The following is a 22,897-nucleotide window of genomic DNA, read 5'->3' on the forward strand; positions in this document are numbered from 1 at the left end:
ACTTGAGATATACTGACAGATATAACACTGAGTGATTTTTTTTAGGCACCGCCGACCAATGAGTGAAATAAGAGGCTAAATAACGCTGGGTTTCTAGGTTACAACTATCCACTCAGTCGTTTAAAATGCAGATTATTTAGTGTAAATTACAAAAAGCAGCCAGTAACAAATAGTGAGAGCTGAAGAAGAGAAAAAAATTTGTACCGTTTTCTCTGATGAGACGGCATGCAGCTACAGGTTGGAGGCTTGTACTTCTGTACTTGTGCTCAATGATGTCTGTCTGTAAGATGGCAAAATGGATGCTCTTGGGGCACTCTAACAGCCAGAATGACGGAGCTGCCCACAGCATTGTGTGCACCTGTGTGCATTGTGAAAATATCAACCTCTTGCGCTAATATATCGGCAGATGACAATTATATAAAAAATGCCAAAAATCGGCTGATTAATCCGCCGGCCGATATATCACTATACGAGTTTCTCATAGAAAGTAAAGAAAAACACTAAGATGTTGACATTAGGTCTTGACAAGATATATACACTGTATTTCTGCAGTAAAAGTAATCATTTTCCTTATGGAGAGCTTGGGGTCTAAAGAGACACTTGGAGAGGTCATCTGTCCACTGTCTGCTCCAGCTGCAATAACTTCAAATCAGTAGGAGGTATCAACTCCAAATTTTACCTGATGAAAGTAGACCCCTGGAGACACAATTTTAAAAAGAAAAAAGTAATGGGACTCATGAACTCTTCAGTTTATAGTCATTAACATCCAACCATTATCATTATCGGGGCAACATACACACTCACACCTACGGACACTTTTGAGTCGCCAATCCACATACCAATGTGTGTTTTTGGACTGTGGGAGGAAACCGGAGCACCCAGAGGAAACCCACACGGACACGGGGAGAACACACCAACTCCTCACAGTCACCCGGAGTGGGAATTGAACCCACAACCTCCAGGTCCCTGGAGCTGTGTGACTGCGACACTACCAGCTGCGCCACCGTGCCACCTCTAGTGACTAAAATTTTTTTTTTTTCAAAAATAAGACAAACGCCTTCATTTTTTTTGTGGTTTTCATAAGCTTTTGACCACTTCATATATATATATATATATATATATATTTCAGCACCTCTAAATGGTTTCTTTTACAAATTTGAAGGATTTTCTGTAAAAATAAATCATGATAATGTCTCTAGTTTATTCACTGCCTGAGGAACGAGAATATCGGCCATCGGCCACTACTGCTGTCTAAAAATCAGCATCGAATCACCCATATTGGTCGATCACTAATCAGTAGCTTAACACTATAACACCAGATACAACATTAACATCAATGTTCAAAAATACAAAATACAGAAAATTGGCCTACTAATTAAACTGTGCTTCAGTTTCTCACTTTTCATTCAGACAGGTGTAAGGGCGTAGGAGTGAGTTTGATATTGTGGGGACATATTTGCGGAGTCAAACACCATACCCAAAATATTAGGTAGCTCTAAGCTGATTCCCATGTAGATAAGGCAGTAAAATACTGCATTTATAATAATGTGGAACAGCATTTTACTTAAATTAATGTTAGAGAGTGAGACTGTGTCCTAAACCACACACAATGGAACTTTACATACTGGAGGAAAGAGCCAGAGCTGGTGCGTGAGGTTGAGAGATACCAGCTAGATATGGTTGGGCTCACCTCTACACACAGTGTAGGCTCTGGAACCAAACTCCTCGATAGGGGTTGGTCTCTCTCCTACTCAGGAGTTGCACAGGGTGAGAGGCGCCGGGCGGGTGTGGGGATACTCACAAGTCCCCGGCTGGCGCCTGTATAGCTGGAGTTTGTCCCAGTAAACGAGAGGGTCGACTCAATGCGGCTCCAGCTTGCAGAGAGGAAAACTTTGACTGTTGTGTGTGCGTATGCGCCAAACAGCAGCTCAGAGTATTCGGCCTTCTTGGAGGCAGTGAGTGGAGTTCTAGAGGGGATTCCATGCACTGACTCTATTGTTTTGCTGGGGGACTTCAATGCTCACATTGGCAATGACTGGGAAACCTGGAGAGGAGTGATTGGGAGGAACGGACTGCCTGATCTAAACCCGAGTGGTGTGATGTTGTTGGACTTCTGCGCTAGCCATGGTTTGTCCATAACGAACACCATGTTCGAACATAAGATTGCTCATAAATGTACTTGGTGCCAGAGCACTCTGGGCCAAAAGTCAATGATCGACTTTGTGGTTGTGTCTTCTGACCTGAGGCCATATGTTTTGGACACTCGGGTAAAGAGAGGGGCTGAGCTGTCAACCGATCACCACCTGGTGGTGAGTTGGATCCGATGGTGGGGAAAGCTGCCGGACAGACCTGTTAAACCCAAACGTATAGTGAGGGTGTGCTGGGAAAAGCTGGCAGATGACTCTGTCCGGATGGATTTCAACTCTCACCTCCGAGAGAACTTCTCACATGTTCCGGAGGAGGTAGGGGGAATGGAGTCTGAATGGACACTGTTCCGGACCTCCATTGTGGAAGCGGCTGCATGTAGCTGTGGTAAAAAGCTTGTCGGTGCCTGTTATGGCGGCAACCCAAGAACCCGTTGGTGGACACCGGGGGTGAGGGAAGCTGTCAAGCGGAAGAAGGAGGCTTTTCGAGATTGGCTAGGTCAGGGAACTTCCGATTCTGCGGATGGGTACCGGCAGGTGAAAAAGGCTGCAGCTGTGGCAGTTGCTGAAGCAAAATCCAGAGCATGGGAGGAGTTTGGAGAGGCCATGGAGAATTACTTCCGGGAGGCCTCAAAGAGGTTCTGTAAAACACAGCTCAGGAAGGGGAGGGGGGACACTGTCCAAGCTGTGCTCAGCAAGGATGGTGAAACTCTAAACTCGACTGAGCGTATTGTTGGGCATTGGAAGGAGCACTTTGAGGAACTCCTTAACCCGAGAGACATGCCTCCTGTGCAGGAGGTAGGGCCAGAAGTGTCTGGGGGGTCAGATTCCATTTCCTTGGCTGAAGTCACTGAGGTGGTGAAAAAGCTTCGCAGTGGCAAAGCTCCAGGAGAGGATGAGATTCGCCCAGAGTTACTGAAGGCACTCGATACTGTGGGGCTGTCTTGGATGACACGCCTATACAATATTGCATGGACCTCTGGAACGGTGCCTTTGGATTGGCAAACCCTGATGGTGGTTCCTATTTTTTATTTAAAGTGTGCCAAATATCGTGGCATTACACTTCTCAGCCTCCCGGGGAAAGTCTATGCCAAGGTGCTGGAAAGGAGAATCCGTCCGATAGTTGAACCTAGGATTTTCGAGGAACAATGCGGATTTCGTCCTGGCCGTGGAACTATGGACCAACCCTTTACTTTTTCAAAGATGATTGAGGAGGCGTGGGAATTTGCTACTCCACTCTACACATGCTTTGTGGATTTGGAGAAGGCATATGACTGTGTTCCCCGAGAGATTCTGTGGGAGGTGCTCTGGGAGTATGGGGTGCCAGGGTCGCACCAGCAAGCCGTGCGGTCCTTGTACTCTCAGAATTTGAGTTGTGTTCGCATCCTTGGTAGTAAGTCAAGCTTGTTCAGTGTGGGCATTGGACTCCGTCAGGGCTGTGCCTTATCGCCACTCCTGTTCCTGATATTCATGGACAGGGTGGTGTGGCGTAGCCTGGGGCAGGAAGGCTTCCGTCGAGGAGCTCAGGAGGTGGCATCTCTTCTTTTTGCAGACGATGTTGTTCTTCTGGCTTCTTCGCACAGAGGCCTCCAGCGTTCACTTGAGCAGTTTGCAGCCGAGTGTGAAGCGGTCGGTATGCGGATCAGCACCTCCAAGTCTGAGGCCATGGTTATCTCCTGGAAACAGATGGCATGCTCCCTTCAGGTAAGGGGTGAGAACCTGCCCCAAGTGAAGGAGTTCAAGTATCTCGGGTTCTTGTTCATGAGTGATGGGAAGAGTGATGGTGAGATTGACCATAGGATAGGTGCAGCGTCTGCAGTAATGCGGTCACTGTACCGCATCGTTGTGGTGAAGAGAAAGCTGAGCCATAAAGCAAAGCTCTCAATTTACCGGTCAGTCTACGTCCCCACTCTCACCTATGGTCATGAGCTCTGGGTAATGACCGAAAGAACAAGATCACGGATACAAGCGGCCGAAATGAGCTTTCTTCGACGGGTCGCTGGGCGTACTCTCCGAGATCATGTGAGGAGCTCAGTGACTAGGGAGGAGCTCGGAGTAGAGTCGCTGCTCCTTCGCATTGAGAGAAGTCAGTTGAGGTGGTTTGGGCATCCAATCAGGATGCCTCCTGGACACCTCCCACTGGGGTAGACCCAAGACACGCTGGAGGGATTATATCTCCCGGCTGTCCTGGGAACGCCTTGGGATCCCCCAGGAGGAATTGGTGGATGTCGCAAGGGACAGAGACGTTTGGGCTTCTTTGCTCGCCCTGTTTCCACTGCGACCCTGAAATGGAAAAGTGGAAAAGAAAATGTATGTATGTATGTATTTTGGCTCCAGGAACGCTATATTTTTATGGTCTCCTATCAAATGTTCTTTTAGTATGTTTAAGGGCTATTAGAGAATCCTTTGTGCATGGGTGCATTTCACTGGCTAAAGAGAAAGGCATTAATAAAGATAAGTATGAAAATGCTAATTTCTTCCGACTCATTTGCACCCCACCTACAATACCTACACGCCACACAGATCCGGAGTGGCGAATCGGGAGATGGATGGGCCGTCTCATGTCAATTTCCAGTTTGGGCAGGTTGGATGTGAAAAAAATTCTTCTTCTTGCATTCATTGTCCATCCAACTATGCATCCATTCTCCATTCATCTGACAGCGCAGCTCCTACATCTCATTAGAAACAAATTCTCCCCTCCTGAATGTTTAAGTTGGTTGGGCCCACGAGTCGTCTTTTATGGAGCGGTGAAATTAAATATAGCAACAGAATAGTGAGAACAGGGGACATTAACCCCAACTACTTCCCGTCCAAAAGAGTGGCTAAATCTGCCCGTGAGAGAGACACGCTCTCTCTCACAGTCCCCTCTGTTCCACTGGGTAGTGCCCATGTAGTTTGCTCCTCCTCCTCTTTCACATTTAGTTCGTTCCCATTTCTAAACGTCTGAAGAGAGATCAGTTGATTTATGTACACAAGTCTGTACACTGTACTTCATTTAAACACATAACACCTTCAACATTAAAATTAAGATGTTTCACCTGGAAACCCTGAAAACTTTAATTACACATTAATTAAATTACCAAGTATGACTCAAACCATTAATACACTCTTTCACAAAGCCTAGTAATGCAAATGTGGCGTCACTATTTTGGAGTTCAAAATGCTGATTACAAGGTTTTTTTTGTTTTGTTTTTTATGCTGAAGTGTCTAACACATAACACATAACACATGCATTTGGTGTGATGCCTCTCCTCTTCTCACGTCTATTTCTCATATGTTTAGAGAAGCGGTTCTTTGCAAATATGCACAGTTTTGGTCTAATGACAGCGGGGAAAAGTTTCTATAGTCATTGGTTTCGGCCAATGGTCTCAGCCAAACAAGTATGGAGAGAGATTAGTCTCAATATACTGTGGCGAGCACCAGAAGAAGAAAGAGACTTATTTAGCTTTTCTGCTGGTTTCCTGTGCCCACCTGGTGGTGTACCACAGAAACTGCACCTTTATTGACACAAGCCAGAGCCTCACAACACAGGAAAATAGCCCAAGGTCATTAATTGCCATACTCCTCTCGGTCATTGTGGCCACCCAAAATAACAATGCATAACTGACACCACAACCCAGAAACAACAATAAGAACAACACAACATCACTGATTAACTGAAACCATTAATAACTATACTATCTAAGAATAAACAAAAACAGTCCCATGAGTCTCTGCACCAGTGGCACCTCCCATTGGCTGCCACAATACTTTACAAATGCGTAAATGTTAATTCACAAATATCTTTCCCTATCTATTTACAATTTAATAGATCCCAATCAGTGTCACACGGTCTATAATTTGTCCAAATACAGTTAAATTCAAAAATACATTTTTGGTTTTCATAAATATATCATAAATTTATGCAAAAATAAATACATTTGTTTAAATTTACATAGCATATATTTGTAAAGTCGAAGTCTAATTTATTTGTAATTGTTGAATTTGCATTTGTCGATCAAGTCACGGGTTTTCCCGTTTTTACATTTGCATTTTTTACATTTATTGGGATATTATTTGTAATTTTGTTAAATTAAGATGTTTAAGCAAATAAACAAACATGGTAAAAAAATGCACAGACAAGAGGCTCACGTATCGATTACCGGAATAGAGGGGAATCCTGGGCTAACCTGCATGTGTATCTTGCTTCAAAACACTGGAGGCTTCTAAGACTGGGGCCACAAGGGCAGGACAAGTTTGGAAGGGCAGGACTCTGGTCAGTTTCTCTGATCTACTGCCATGAGCTGTTTTTCCTCCTCTCATCACTGACTCTACCCTACAGTGTTAAGCTTTTATCTTTTCTCATTCTCACACTGTGCTCTGTATCCCATAATAAATGTAGGGAACAGAACATCTTCCTCAGACCAAATCAGTGCAGTGTTTCTACATTTACCCGAATCAGACTCATTTACTCTGAGTTTTCACGTTTCATAACTCTCATTTGTGTGTGTTTGTGTGAGTGTTTAGTGTGGTTCAAAGTGTATGGAGGTGTCTTACAACTGTGGGAGTCTCCTCTACTGATGTAGCTGTGGGTGGATTCTGTACAGACTCAGAAAACAGACACTCTCCAAGGTACTGAATCATCTCAATATCCAAACAGATCTGCTTCAGAATGAATGTGGACACAAGAACAGGTCAGAATGGGAGATGAGGGTTTTAATAAAGATACAGCTCTAGATAAATGTGTGTATTTATATATTTTTATATACAGCAGTGTAAAGTCTGTCTTTACATTACTCCTCATTACACTGATCCTTATTTTGAAGAAAGAATATAAAATGAATATTACTTTTACAAAATAAAATATATCTTTTTATCTTCATTTTGTTACAGAGATGTCTGATTTTCTGCTTTAACTTATTGAATTACTTGAACTGCTCTTAAATACACAATCAGTGGACAAGTGTATCTCCCAGATTTCTTTTTTGTTTTTTGTCTCTCTCTCTGGTGAAGTCAGTGTGGACTGTGTACAGTTCAGAGGAAAAGATGTGACTCATATTCTTCTGTTCTCCACAGTCATAATCAGCACACAGACAAAGACAGTTGTCTCAGCTCTTCATGTGTTAAACTCACAGAGACATGCTTGTTCTGCAGAGATTCCCACAGTTGAAGACAGAAATCCATCTGTAACAGTTAATAAATCACTGGAATGTTGCCACATTTTTGTTAAATTATTGTTAATGTGTAAACACAGTTATTAGAGAATAAAGTGGAGGCAGCATTTTTCCTAAATGTACGCAATGGCAAAGATTTATTGTCACAATAAATGCACATCAAAGAAGAACGGTTTTATAAAAAGTGACACAGAAATTAAACAAAAATAAAATAAAATAATTTTGAAAACCAAAAACAACAATAAAAAACAGAAATGTCTCTAAAACTAAAGTATGAAATGTACACATTACAAATTGAATTCATAAGAAAAATAAGCAATATATCAACATGCAAATCTTATTATCAATACAAGTTTACGAAAGGTTCATTAACAGTAATTAGTGGCTGCTTAGTTTTAATTACCAATGACAAAAATGCATCTCTAAAACAATGGGTTCACTGAGCAGCTCTTACACTTTTATAAAAGTACAACACATTCCTCACTGCGTCTGACTGAGGAAAGTTGTCAGTTTAAATTTTATACTGAAAATATATAGAGTTTAATTTACAGGTTTAGTCCAAAATTAAATAACTATAATCTTTGAAACAAATGGATGATTCTTCCTTAAACATCAAGTTTAAATAAATCACATAAAAAATTTCATGATGTAAGCCATAATAAGAACACAGATATAATAATAAATGACACATAATGAGAAACATTAAGACATAAAAGTAAAAGGAGATAAATCAGTAAACTTAACTTTGCACACGGAAAGGATCTTTTTTTTTTAATTATGTGAAAAGTCATGCTGCATAAAAAACATGGTGATATCTCCTGAAACATAGCCATTTTGGAGATTAACTAGAACAGTTGTATGTTTCTAGTGACTGAGTCGGGTAACACACAGAAAATAAAGGGATAAAAACATACTAGTTAGGTACCCTGGGGAGTGTTAACCGCACTGTATCTGATCTGTAAAGGCAGAATGAATGAATGTTTCTGCTCTATACACCACTGTGAACTGTGATCAACAATATAATCTGAAGAAGTCTGAATGTAATCTCCTGAGGAAAGGCACTGGGTGTAGACATTCAGTCACATGATCCACCTCTGTTCCTCTATGTCATCTCTTAACCTATAAATGAATAAACATAATTGTAAAGATAATAAATATATCAACAGCTTTAAAATAACCATTGCAGTTAGTCTCAGCTATGTTTGAACATATTAACATTCGCTTTTAAAACAGAAAAAATATAAAAATAAGTAAACCAGAACAGAATGAAAATATATTCAATATGTATCTAAAAACACTATATAAACACTAATAATGTTAATGGGTGTAAGATGTTTGTGTATGATTAATGACAGAGAATAGCACATGCAGTAAGTATTTGTTTTGTTGCTGTAACGAGGCCCAACTTCTTTTACACAATATGCCCATCAAACAAATTAAAAATCTCTACTGAGGTGAGGCTTCTGACGGTTGGACTCACCTGTAGATTCACCTGTAACAGTGAATACATCACCAGTACCTTGTTACATTGTTGTTGTTTGTATTTGTTAATATGTCACTACTCTGGCATTTGAACATGAGTAGAGTCAAGTTTAATTTGTTTGTCAGTTTAGTTTAGGTTTTGCAGCCTCTCCGACATCTACATTTAATTTACATCTACATTGCTGAATTGTACTGAACTGTACAGAGCTAAAGAGGGTTAAATGGGTAAAACTATTTAATCTTGTTTGAGATTCTTGTTATATTTAGTCATAAATTTAAAATGAGCCTTTGCTTGTCAACAAAACATTTTTGATTGTCTTTGTTCTTAACTGGTAGATGTATGTAGTATTTATTTTAAAATAAAATGAAAAAAAATAATAATAATAATTTTGAAAACCAAAAACAACAATAAAAAACAGAAATGTCTCTAAAACTAAAGTATGAAATCTACACATTACAAATTTAATTCATAAGAAAAATAAGCAATATATCAACATGCGAATCTTATTATCAATACAGGTTTACGAAAGGTTCATTAACAGTAATTAGTGGCTACTTAGTTTTAATTACCAATGACAAAAATGCATCTCTAAAACAATGGGTTCACTGAGCAGCTCTTACACTTTTATAAAAGTACAACACATTCCTCACTGCATCTGACTGAGGAAAGTTGTCAGTTTAAATTTTATACTGAAAATATATAGAGTTTAATTTACAGGTTTAGTCCAAAATTAAATAACTATAATCTTTGAAACAAACTAATTATTCATTTATTCATTCATTATCTGTAACCCTTAACCAGTTCAGGGTCGCGGTGGGTCCAGAGCCTACCTGGAATCATTGGGCACAAGGCGGGAATACACCCTGGAGGGGTGAATAAAATAATACAAAAAAAAAAAACCTTGATGCTACTTTTATATATTATGAACACAATTTTTGCTCTTTTTTTCATTTCTGCATTTATTCAGATTCAGATTCAGATTCAGATTATTAGTCCTGCCCTCCATATTTTCTGGACAATGTGAAGCGCCAAAGCTTCTTCAGACCTTCCAATGACAAGGGTAAGTATTTTGGGCTTTCCTGTTTTGAAATGCCAAAAACACCTCTGTGACAGTGGCTATAAGGCTAATGGTGGTCCGGAATAACTAGGCTTGCCTAGTTTTCTTTTTTTCTTCTTTAACTTTTTCAAAATTTTCTTTTGTTTGTCACCACCTAAAAAAAACAATAATAGAAGCAGTTGTATTTTCCCATATTGTAAAGAAAATAATGAGGATAATGGAATGATTTCATTTTATTGCTTTGCAATTGAAACATTACTCCACTCCAAACAGAAATACAGTATCATCGTAACTCTCTGCTGCGTACACTGCACCAACATGGAGATCAGTAATTATAATCATACACTGGACAAGATGTAAAATATCCTATGTCAATCCATTAGAGCTTCACATAGGGTCCACACCACCCTCTTCCTACCTGCAGCCTCAAAATTTCTGTTGTTTAAACCCTACACCTAAAACCTAAGGCTGCTGTGGCCATTTATGATTCAATCAGCAAACAGCTACCTATAACAACTACAGTTCTTCATTGATCCCATGGCATGAGTTCTCAAACTACCCACTGTATCTCTAGCTCTTTACATGGGTCATCAGGTAGGCACCTCCTGTTGTCTGTTTTTTTTTTTTTTTTTTTTTTTGCTGAATTAAGCCCAAGAAACCTCCAGAAGGCTCAACAGTGAAGTCTGGTGTCCCAGACCCACCCCCCTCCAAGCTAGTTTTACAGTCCTATCTTACCCACACGCCTCGACAACCGTAAATCCACACTGGCCTCCCTGATGACTAAGAGTGTACCTATCCGTTTACTTTCAGAGTACAGCCCCATGTCTGACCTCAGTGCAGTTAATGCAATGCACTCTGGGACCTGCCGTTTTGCAATTTCCAATCTCGTGCTTCACCCCATCTACCAATATTTATAGCCTGAACATGCTGTCGAATACGTTCCCCCCTCAAGCACAAACCTAATTACTTTACTACTGCACCCACTTGTCAATGCATTTACTGTTCAACAAACCTGCTAAAACCCTTAGCACCTGATTACGTCTCCATGTATACCTCCCCCATGACAAACTAACCTTACAAACCGAATATGCTTCAGCTGACATTTTAACTCTACTGAAGCTTCACTTTAACATTATTTATGAACATGAAGGAAACGTTACTTGTCACGATGTTGGAGTGTGGTTCAGTGGGAACAGCATCATCATAGTTCTCTGTTACATCTTCTGTCCAAATGTAGAAATAAATGTCATTAAATCAGTCTCAGTTTCATCAGGGACTGTGTTCATGTTGGAGATTACAGTGTTGCTCTATTACAAGTCCTACCTGCTCCTCCAGAGTTCAGATCAGCACTGATGATGTCATCATATATCATCTCTGTTAGATCCTCTGCACCAAAACACACACATATTTACATGTATTACACATATTTACATTTATTACACATAACATTACACATATTTACACATATATTTACATATATGAACAGTGGTGGCTACATTTAAAGTTATAGAAGACAGCACATAAGATCTATAATAATCGTAATGATCACTCTCTATTGAACTATTCAACATTAATTGAATCATTTCTATCAATAGTTTTCTTTGTTTAGTTTGTTATAGTGTTTTAACTACAGTCTATGTTGTCTTGTTATACAATTGGACTAAAAAGTTTGTGAAGCCTTTACAATTCTGTCTTTACAATTTAACTGCACCTCACCATCACTTGGTGTACTATAAGAGATGAGTACAGCAGTAATGATATCATCATAGTTCTCTCCTGTGCCCTCTTCTTCTGTTTCTACAAAATGAAATGAACGCAAACTGACTTTATAATATAAAAGTAAAAATCAATCAATATCACCCACAATTAATATCACTTTAGTCAATAGAGGGGTGATGAGAAAAAAAAAAAAAAAACACCCACAGACTTCCTTACAATAGTTACCGGTCAGGCTGATACTTTAGTTAAAATAATCTTCTTGAATAAAAATAAAGATATAAAAGTAATAGAAAAAATATAAACGAAAACAGATATAAGTCTGTAAATATTAAACTTATAAAATCTAATCCACACATCACTACTACACACATACAAACAAAAAATAATAATAAAAACACAAAACAAAACTCTTAGACAAGGGCTGAGGCTGGTGCCCCCATGCACTTAGAATGTTGGGAATGACATTAGTGTTACATCTGTACAGTTAGAAAAACTCTGCATGTCACTCACCTTTTTGGGTTAAGTCATTTCTTTTAGAGATGTGTCTGTGGTCAATCTCCTCATACACTGCCTCAGTCTGAGTCTTATGTCTCCTCTTAGAGAGCACTGTGTGACAGAGAGGAACATGGAGGCAGTTCATCAGAAGAGAAGACAGATGACGGGTTACAAGACTAATCTTGTTTAGAGAATGTAAAGGAAATGCAGAAGGTTATACCTTTCCTGAGCACTCTGTTCTGATAAAACAGCACAAACAGAAGCACTAAGGACAGGAAGAGAATGACTCCCAGCACCAGGAGAGACACTGGATAGATGGACGGAACATCTGATAAAGTCGAGACTGTCCAGTTCTCTGTCTGACTTGCTGAAAATAACAATACAAAAACAGAAACTGCATAAAACACTGCATCTCATATTCCAATCTAAAATCCTAATGGTTGAGAACAGTACCTGTTCTGGTGGTGACTGTTGTGACTGCAGTGGTAGAAGGCACAGATATGTCTGTAAATACAGAGAACAAAATCATATATTTGATAAAGTTTAAATGTTACCTGTTACAATTTACAAATTATCCTGTGTATTATAAACACTGAGATAGATTAAACTATCAGAATCAGAATCTCCAGTGTCCAGTCGTCTCTTCTGACCTGCACAGATGACTCCAGCGTCCTGTCTGTGGGAGCAGTCAGTGTGGTTCTTCAGGTAATGAGGACAGTCCCACAGGTGAATCTCATTCCCTCTACACTTCACTCTGTTCAGCCAGATAGTCCCATTACCAGCACCAAAGACAGCACTCCCATCAGCCCTCAGCGCCGGACCACAGCCCAGCTGTCTGCAGACCACCTGAGCGTCCCTGATGTCCCACAGATCATCACAGACTGTTCCCCACTGAGAGTCATGATACACCTCCAGTCTCCCAGAGCAGATTCCCTCTCCTCCCCTCAGTCTGAGAGGCAGGTGCTCTATTCACACAGAGAACACATGAGCTCAGAGTCAGTTTTACAGATAAAGTACACTGGCTCCTTAAGAAAACATATTTAAATAATATACTAGCTTTTGTATCCATTTGTCCTTCCCTTCACTGAAAGCTGGGATGTCTTCTGCTCACATCATCCCTACGTCATCTCCAGGTAGAGATAAGGTTTACATGGTTCATTTCATAGCTCAGAGGTTGGGGGTGGTGTTTCTGGGATAAACTACAGCTCCCGTTTAGAATTTAGGATAGTTATCATAGAGAATTTTTTACTTATTATGTATGAATCTTCCCTCCTCCCTCTCGTGTATTGCTGTAGTCCATTATCAGTGTCATTATCAAACTCTCAAACAGTTTACATAAGAGTCCTGCCTGGCCTTCGTAGACTGAAAGCCAAGGAAAGTGATGCTATTTTAGACCATGCTTTATATAAATACTTACTGTTTCTTACATATTTTTTCTAGAAGTATTTGACAAGACAGAGCATAGACAGTTATATCATGATTGAATTCTTAATCAAGCTTTAAAAAGCACAGTGACTTCTGTAAACAAAAAGTCATTTATGTGTACGAACTGATCTTACATGAGTGCTGAGTTAGGTCTGGAGGTGCACGTTGAATACTTTGTGTATTTTGAGCATCTGTAATAAGAAAATACATTGAACATTTCTCAGACATCAGTTTGGATTAATGTAAATGGATGTCTTACTAGTTTCAGCAAAATCATACACTGTTCACTGTGAAATATTCCTGATGTTGTCAGTGAACATAAGCACCACAAACTGTAAAAAGGACAGACTACCTGAGCAGGTGATGTGAGCCACCTCCTTGCTGTTATGACATTTGTTCTGTTCCCAGGGGGAAGATGGACAGTTCCACAGAGCGGAGTCATGTGTCCTACATTTCAGATTATCCAGCCAGTTAGGAGCTGATCCCACTCTTGCACTGCCCCAGGACTCACTGCCAGTTCTTCCACAGTTCAGCTCCTGACAGATCAAACTCGCTGTTTTTCCATCCATCTCATTTACACACACATTCCCCCAGGTTCCATTGTAGTACACTTCCAGACTCCCCTCACAGCCCTCAGTGAGTCTGATCTCTTTATAGTCTGTTAAGGTTAATAACATTTTTTTTATGTGTCTGATTGTTAGTGAATGTTATATAATATCTATTACATGTCTATAGTATTCATTGACTATCATTTAACCAATTTAGTTTTTCCACTAAACTTAAGAATGTTAACATAAGGCTTTACAGCTGTTCACTGTTCAGTGATTTGTACATTTAATAGTGAATGTCAAATACTAAGGACTGAAATATTCTACATTTGCAGAGTTCAGGAAACTTTACCTGAGCAAACAATCCCTACATCCTCCTTGTGTCCACATTCATCCTCTTCACACAGCTGATATCTGCAGTTCCACAGGGACGTCTCATTCCCCTCACACTGCACCTCATTCAGCCATATGGGTCCAGTTCCAGGTCCAAACCGGGCTGGTACTGGGGCACTGAGGGCCACTCGGCACTGCAGCTGTCTGCACACCACCTGCGCATCCTCAATATCCCACAAGTCACCACACACTGTCCCCCATGATCCACTGTGAAAAACCTCCAGCCTTCCTGCACAGTCTCCTCCAGAACCAACCAGTCTGATGGAGCTGTGGACTGAGTTACCTGCAAACACACACACACACACACACACACACACATCAGTGTTAGAAAGTCTTGAAACTGAACTGTTAATGGCTGATATTTTAATTTTTAAAAAAAAAAGACAGATTAACATTCTACACTCTTTCTTCACTTTAATAGCAATACTGACTATTCAATTGTACTTTATCCATGTATCCATTATCCACCGCTTATCCGTGTCCAGGTTGCAGGGGAAGCAGTCAGAGCAAAGAAACCTAGACCTCCCTCTCCCCAGCCACCGTCGCCAGCTCCTCCGGGGGTATACCGAGGCGTTCCCAGGCCAGTCGAGACATGTAGTACCCCTGCATAGACCTTACCAGGGAGGTTGAGGAGTATGATCCCCCTATAGTTGGAACACATCCTCCGATCCCCCTTCTTAAAAAGGGGAACCACTACCCCAGTCTGCCAGTCCAGAGGCACTGCCCCTGATGTCCACGCGATGTTGCAAAACGTGTCAGCCAGGACAGCCCCCCAACATCCAGAGCCTTGAGAAACCCGGGGTGTCAAAAATGAAAAAATGGTGTCAAACCGTGCTCAATCACCTTGAATAAGGCGTTTAATGGTATTGCATGTTAAATGTGCATTTTCTATTATAAAACATAAAATGAATACTTCATACAATATATTTTTTTAAATAATGATTGCACATGGTTTGCTTCAGGCAGATTTATCATTATCTGTCTTTATATTTACATAAATATATTTACACCACTTCAATGGAAAGATCACAGTTCACAGCTCATGTATGAAAAAACCAATTTCGATTCCCAAAAAAAGTACTATGAAATACCACGTGATCCTCTATTTAGACTTGAATAAACATCAAAATAAATATATTTGGAACACTCAGAACGTTTTCTGGTAACGTTCTATAAATAAATAAACATATGTGGATCACTGTTGATGTCTCTAAGGTCATTAATGGTGGAAAAAAAATCAATAAAAAACTGAGCATCTACATTTTTTGGCGTTAATTGCTTCATATGTAAATATATATTGTGTATATATATATATATATATTTTTTTTCTGCTTTAAAGTGTCCTTTTACAGAAAAACCCAACTATTGTAATTTATTCCAAGTATTTAGAAAATAATAATCATTCAAATTTGGCAATTAGCTATTTTCGGAAACTAGTGCCGAAAAGGTTAAGTTGGTGACATGTTAGCATGTGTTGCTGTGGTACGAGTGGATCAGACACAGCAGTGCTGGGTGAAATGGCCTAGCAAAATGTAGAGTACCAGGAAAATGTAGTGTCACAATAGAACATTAAATGTAGTACCACCTATCCTTGCAAGATCATAGATCTTATGTCTGCATGGTATTCTATTGTTTTTATAAGTTATTGTCTGGACTTTGTGTTACAACAATTTGTTGTAAGATTTTGCAGCTGCACACTTTTTTAAATGATATTCATTCATTCATTCATTCATCGTCCGAAACAGCTTATCCAGTTCAGGGTCACGGTGGGTTGCGGAGCCTACCCGGAATCACTGGGCGCAAGTCGGGAACACACCCTGGAGGGGGCGCCAGTCCTTCGCAGGTTGACACACACTCACACATTGATTCACACCTATGGAAACTTTTGAGTTGCCAGTCCACCTACCAACGTGTGTTTTTGGACAGTGGGAGGAAACCGGAGCACCCGGAGGAAACCCATGCGGACATGGGGTCCCTGGAGCTGTCTGACTAAGACACTACCTGCTGCACCACCGTGCCACCCTTTAATGATATTGTAAGTCTTTAATGGTGTAACCACAGTAAACAGCAGAGATAAACAATTTGTGGACACCAACCCTAGTGCTTGAATAGGGTTGACTTGAATGGCCATGATAAAATCACACATGTATCTCTGATACATGAGCTTTAGTTGTTACATAGTGACACTTATGTTATTATGTGAAACACACTTCAGCTTCACACTGTCCTGTTCATCAGAGAGGTCAGTATGTGAAACAGTGGGGATTAAAAATATAAAGGCTGCAGAGAAGGAGTGACTGTGATGCCAAAGACTCATATATTTTGTGTAAAGGAGAAATATGCTTCTAAAATAGATTACCCATTTACAAATTTCCAGAATGGTATCAGAACTGGAAAGGAACATGCACATTTGTTTACTTATTTATACCTACACTTACCCAAACATGTGATGGAGAGCTGTTCTCTGGAGCTGCAGTTTACTGTCTTTGCACTGCTGCAGTTCCCCAGATGAGTTTCACTCCCAGAACATTTAAATCCTCTCACACACAAGTGTGTGTGTTGTGGACTGGATGGAGAGGAGCTGGAGAAGTTGAGCACAGAGCCACAGCCCAGCTGTCTGCAGACCACAGAGGCCTCAGACACACTCCAGGAGTCAAACACAACTCTTCTCCAGTCCTGCATGAAGTACACCTCCACCTCCCCCTCACACTCTCTTCCTCCAGACAACCGCACTCGCCCCTCATACAACGCCAGAGAAGAATCTGAAGGGGATCAATATCAAACTCATATTTCGATTTTTACACATTTAATGACACACTTCAGTTTTAAGAGCATCACAAGTTTAGATGAAAAACACTGTACATGTTTAACATGTTACATGTTTAAAAAAACTCACTGCTGCAGATGACTCCAGCGTCCTGTTTGTGAGAGACTGCAGTTTGACTCCATGATGAAATGGGACACTGTGACAGGTGTGTTTCATTCCCCTGACAATCAAACACATCAGCCCAGATCTGACCACTCCCCTCCCCAAACCAGTCTGACCCCAACACAGCCACAGCAGTCCCACACTTCAGCTGACCACAGAGGACACTGGCAGCTCTCATATCCCAGCTCCTATGTGACCTGAACATAAAACTAACAGTTTATCAAAACAGTCTGTAACAGAACACAAACACAGGGATCACCTTTACATAATGATCATTAAGAAAAACTGAATAATTAAATGCTCAGATTATATACTTAACCAGAACATATGAGTCCGATGTCACTGTGCTGGGAATAGTTGTGATTGAGTGAAGAAGATATTGGACAGTGTGAAATCTGAGGTTCGTTTCCTCCACACTGAAGCTCCTCTGACCACACCTGGACCTCCCCTCTGCCAAAAGCAGCTGCTCCCAGCACCTCCACAGGACGCCCACAGCCCAGCTCTCTACACACAACTTCTGCATCCTGCTGGTGAAGGTCAGACACTGTGGCCCAGGTTTTCCCATGAAGTACCTCCACTCTCCCAGAGCACTCATGAGGACCATCAGCAAGTCTGGGCTTTATGTGACCTGTGAAATAGCCACTGAAACTTTACGAAAACCAAGAGGTCTGAAAATAGTAAGCTAATTAAATATTACCTGGTTATAAGGTCCTATAAATTAAATGGCAATTAATAACACTTAAGTTCGGTCCACACCAATACAATGTATCGTAACAGCATAAAGAGAGAGTTTAAGATTGTACAACAACTAGATCTTCAGCTTTAAAGTGGATATATTATACCACCGTATTATATTCATGTCCACACTATTAGACCTTTGTTAATAACAGGGTGCACCACAGAAATATATTCTGACACACATTTACCCAAGTGTGTGAGAAAAACAGACTAATTTAAGAAATAAATCAGACAAAGAAGTGTATGCTTTTAAAGTTGATTATTTGAAAAAAGTATTATATCTTATTGCTTTTTGTCAGGGCGGCATGGTGGCGCAGCAGGTAGTGTCGCAGTCACACAGCTCCAGGGACCTAAATTCTATGTGATGCCACTACCAAGGTACAGGAAACAGCCAATTAGGAGCAAGAAATGCTTCAATTCTCCCTCATTGAGGATGAATCAGGTATTCGGGGCGAATTTTCTAAACTCTGGTAAAAGCCAGTCACACACCACAATCTCACACTCTTTTTAACACTCCTCTGAAACCCACTCTTAGAGAATTTTGGAGAGGAAGACGTTTTCCTGAAGAACGTCTCTCTCCTGCTTCCAGCAGAAAATGCTTCTCTGATAGGGTAGTCAGAGAGCTCTCCTGAGCTCTCTCATGGCTCTCTTCAACAGTCTTGGGCCCCTCGTGGTCCAGAGAAAACCGATCTTTTTATATTAAGGTTGTCCTTAGATTAAGAAAAACTATAGTTTAACACTAGCGAAATTTCAACTCCACACCCAGAGCATGAAGGCAACCTTAGACCTCTGACCCTAAAAGAGACACAACGCCTCCGGACCAATAACGATGAAAGAAGGCCACACACACCCTCAGAATGACCTTCTGAGATGAGGAGAAACCTGCCCAGGAGAGACCTGCATGGACGTGTGTCTCTCTCTCACAAGGCGAAGATCAGCAACGACGAAGAATCCCCACAGAGACCTTCAGAACACCACCAGCTCTGACGGCTGTGTCTGAAAGCCTCGGGAAAAAAGAAACCCGCGTCTGCAATCCTCCAGGAAGTCATGCCGGAAAGCACCGTCAGCGACATTCTCCCTGTCCATCTTAGGATACATATGGTCACATGGTTTCATGTCTCTCATGGCTCATGGGTTGGTGCTGAAAGTTTGCTAGGCAAAACAATAGCCTTTCTTAGAACTTAGGGTAATAATTATCATAGAGAAATTCCCTCATATATTAATCTCCCTGTTCCCTCATATATCACTGTAATCCATTTCATTATATGAATGTCTAATTAATATTCATTATTTGATATTACAATTAATAAACCAGTTGTGTGATAAAACCAATCCTTGGTTATTTGTTTGTGTGTGCACCTTTCTTGTATGGAATTATAACTTCTAGTTCAGATTCCATTTCAGAGTCAAGAACCCATGGCGGTTCAATGAGCATAATTCATTAATAATAGTTATTTCTAGCTAATTCTGCTGTATAATATGTGAAGATGGCCTTCTTGTCTAAGCTGAAAATTAGATAAGTAAAGACACTACATATTATTTAATGGCTCCCAAACATGGAGCTTAGCAAAATGAATTAAATAATAAGTTATTAATAAAATAATAATTAATTATCATTGACTCTGCTATGTAGTGCTAATGCCACCGCAACGTGTGCCTACTCTTTCCACTACAGAAGTGTAAATAGCCATTGTAATCTGTGATAAAATTAAACTTACTGAGGGAATGAATGCATACTTGAAAGAGGATTTAAGCAAAACTTTGACACCATTTTAAAAATCTGACTGATCTTCATGATTATGATTATGATTACTGAATGATTAATCTCACACCATTCACTACTTAACGTGGCCAAGATCCACTTATTAATGGAGGATTTGACTGGCACACAAAAGAAACACAAGTCTGCTACTTTGGCATGGAGTGTACACGTCGAACCAGTAACATAGCCAGTACAAAATGATACACAGAAGTGTGTACATGAGGGTGTACAGAGCCAATCAGAACGCCACTGGCAGAATCCTCATAGCAAGGCCAGCTTAACACACTCTGTTTTGTGAAAGATTAAAGTGAGCTGTATTCTCAGTATGAATTTAGAGAAATGGTTTCTTTTAGCCTGATTCCCACATAAATCCTTCACATGGGGAACACAGCCCAGTTCCGAGGGGCACCAGAATTGCTTTTTTGTCAATGACTAAATATTGTTTAAGGGACAAGATATAAAGGTGCACAAAGTTATCATAAATAACATAAGTATTACTAAAATTTCTACTTGCTTTAAGCAGTTTAGAAGGACTGATCTTTTGTCATATGTCCCTTTGGGGCTATTTTGAATTTCCTTGGGGCAGTGAGAGCTTGGGCTTCCAATTGTCAAACTGATCGTAGCTTACAATTGTTTAGTCAACTCTGGGCCTATGTCCATTAGACTTTTTCTGACTCTTCAGTTTTTGAAATGGGCAATACATCATAGGGCAGGGATGGGCAATCTTAACCACATAGGGCCATTGTGACTGCTGGATTTTAGTCCTTTCAGGCCAGAGCACACCTAATTTTACTCCTTTAATTAGCTGGTCTCAGTAAAAGAACTGATTGTGTAACCTTCTGTTTGGCTGAAACATAAACCAGCAGCCACACTGACCCTTTGCAGATAAGATTGCCCACCCCTGCCCTTTGATGTATTGCCCATTTCAAAAACTGAAGAGTCAGAAAAAGTCTAATTCCCACAGTCAACCCCATGGTGGCCTATAATAGTATGGCCCAGTCTGGACCAAATCAAATTTCTTCTGTAGCACAGTAAACCAGAGTGTGTAAGAAATCCAATTAACATTGTAATATTCATGTTGAGCCCCTTTGTGTCATTGTTTATTAGCATGTGGACATTTATTTTTCTGGACACCTTGATTAAACATAATGTGCCAAACAATTCTATCATTCTTATCTAAAAATGAGTTCGAAGGATATGGAGTTAAAAAGAAATCTAGATTCACACTAGGGAAACCGCAGCTTCCAGTGGGTTCAGGTGACCAGACATCCTCTTTCACCTGGACATTCATTCAGTCATTATCTGTAACTGCTTATCCAATTCGCAGTGGGTCCAGAGCCTACATGGAATCATTGGGCGCAAAGCAGGAATACACCCTGGAGGGGGCGCCAGTCCTTCACAGGGCAACACAGACACACATTCACGGACACTTTTGAGTCGCCAATCCACCTGCAACGTGTGTTTTTGGACTGTGGGACGCGGACACGGGGAGAACACACCAACTCCTCACAGACAGTCACCCGGAGTGGGAATCGAACCCACAACCTCCAGGCCCCTGGAGCTGTGTGACTGCGACACTACCTGCTGCGCCACTGTGCCACACCTAAAGTGAATGCGTTGGCCGGGAATCGAACCCGAGTCAACTGTTTGGAAGGCAGCTGTGCTGACCGCTATACCACCAACGCCAAGACTTCACCTGGACATGTCCTCTTTTTTAGACTTAAAAAAATGTCCAGGCAGAATTTAATAAACATTTTCAAAAAACAGATTTTGTTTTTCCTAGAGCTTACATAGAATTACGAGAAGCGTTTCGTTCACAAATTAGTCCTGCACTACCCTACTCCGTTTAGTTCGCTTGAGTGAGAAGGGGGCGTTGGTGAATAGCCTAAAATCTTTGGATTGGACAGTCTGACTGTAGAGCTACCATCTCTGTAAACATTTAATTGGTCAGTCTGCACGTCAGTAGTCCTTGTTTACGTCAAGCAAAGCTCACGTACCTACCCTCATCTGGAGCAACTATGCCGAAACGTAAATGTAAGTTCTCGGATGAATTAAAAAAGAAATTCCCATGTTGTGTGTAGCAAATAAAGGTGTAAAGGACCTAAAAGCACACATAGATTCAGCTAGGCATACAATGGCAGCGAGGGGCGTGACCTCATCACCCCCCCTCCAGCCCCCCAGTGACTTGTCCTCTTTTTCACCATCTCAGATCTGGTCACCCTAGTTCAGGTATTGCTAATACACAGTTCTATATCTGAGCAGCTCACAAACTTCATCAGTGGTTCACCCAAGATACAGAATGACTGAGGTAAGGCACAAAACCTGATGCACAAAGCCCTACCTACATCTGAAAAGGACACTCTGTCAGAGACCTGGGAAAATAGATTATTCAAGGTGTTTATTAGTAGGGGGCTAACTGATAAAAACAACATTTGAAAAAACATTTTTTGTTATGTCTTTTTTCTTTCTAATGGAACCTGAATTTGCTCTGTGCCACAACATGAACCCGAGATACATTCATTCATTTTCTGTAACCGTTTATCCAGTTCAGGGTCGCGGAGGGTCCAGAGCCTTCCTGGAATCATGCAGGAATACACCCTGGAGGGGGCGCCAGTCCTTCACAGGGCATTACACACACACTCACACAGTCACAGACACTTTTTTGAGTTGCCAATCTACCTATAAACGTGTGTTTTGGACTGTGGGAGGAAACCGGAGTGCCCGGAGGAAACCCATGCGGACACGGGGAGAACACACCAACTCCTCACAGACAGTCACCCGGAGCGGCAATCAAACCCACAACCTCCTGGTCCCTGGAGCTGTGTGACTGCGACCTGCTGCGCCACTGTGCCACCCACCCTGAGGTACTGTATATTTATTTTAATAAGAGTAACAATTGGGGACTTAGAATCTACCATTTAATTCCCACTTTTGTTTGTTTGTGTGTATAGCTCTGGTTAAAATTATAGCGCTCTCTCTCTCTCTCTCATATATATATATATATATATATATATATATATATATATATATATATATATATCCAAGATATAG

At 40.8% G+C, this 22,897-nt stretch overlaps 1 pseudogene; it reads right to left on the minus strand.

Moving 5' to 3' along the window:
* Positions 1–7,561: 7,561 nt before the first annotated feature.
* Positions 7,562–22,897, minus strand: part of LOC136695042 (scavenger receptor cysteine-rich type 1 protein M130-like) — a 36,516-nt pseudogene continuing 21,180 nt past the window's right edge.

Source organism: Hoplias malabaricus, chromosome 4 (genome assembly GCF_029633855.1).
Source record: "Hoplias malabaricus isolate fHopMal1 chromosome 4, fHopMal1.hap1, whole genome shotgun sequence".
NCBI lineage: Eukaryota > Metazoa > Chordata > Actinopteri > Characiformes > Erythrinidae > Hoplias > Hoplias malabaricus.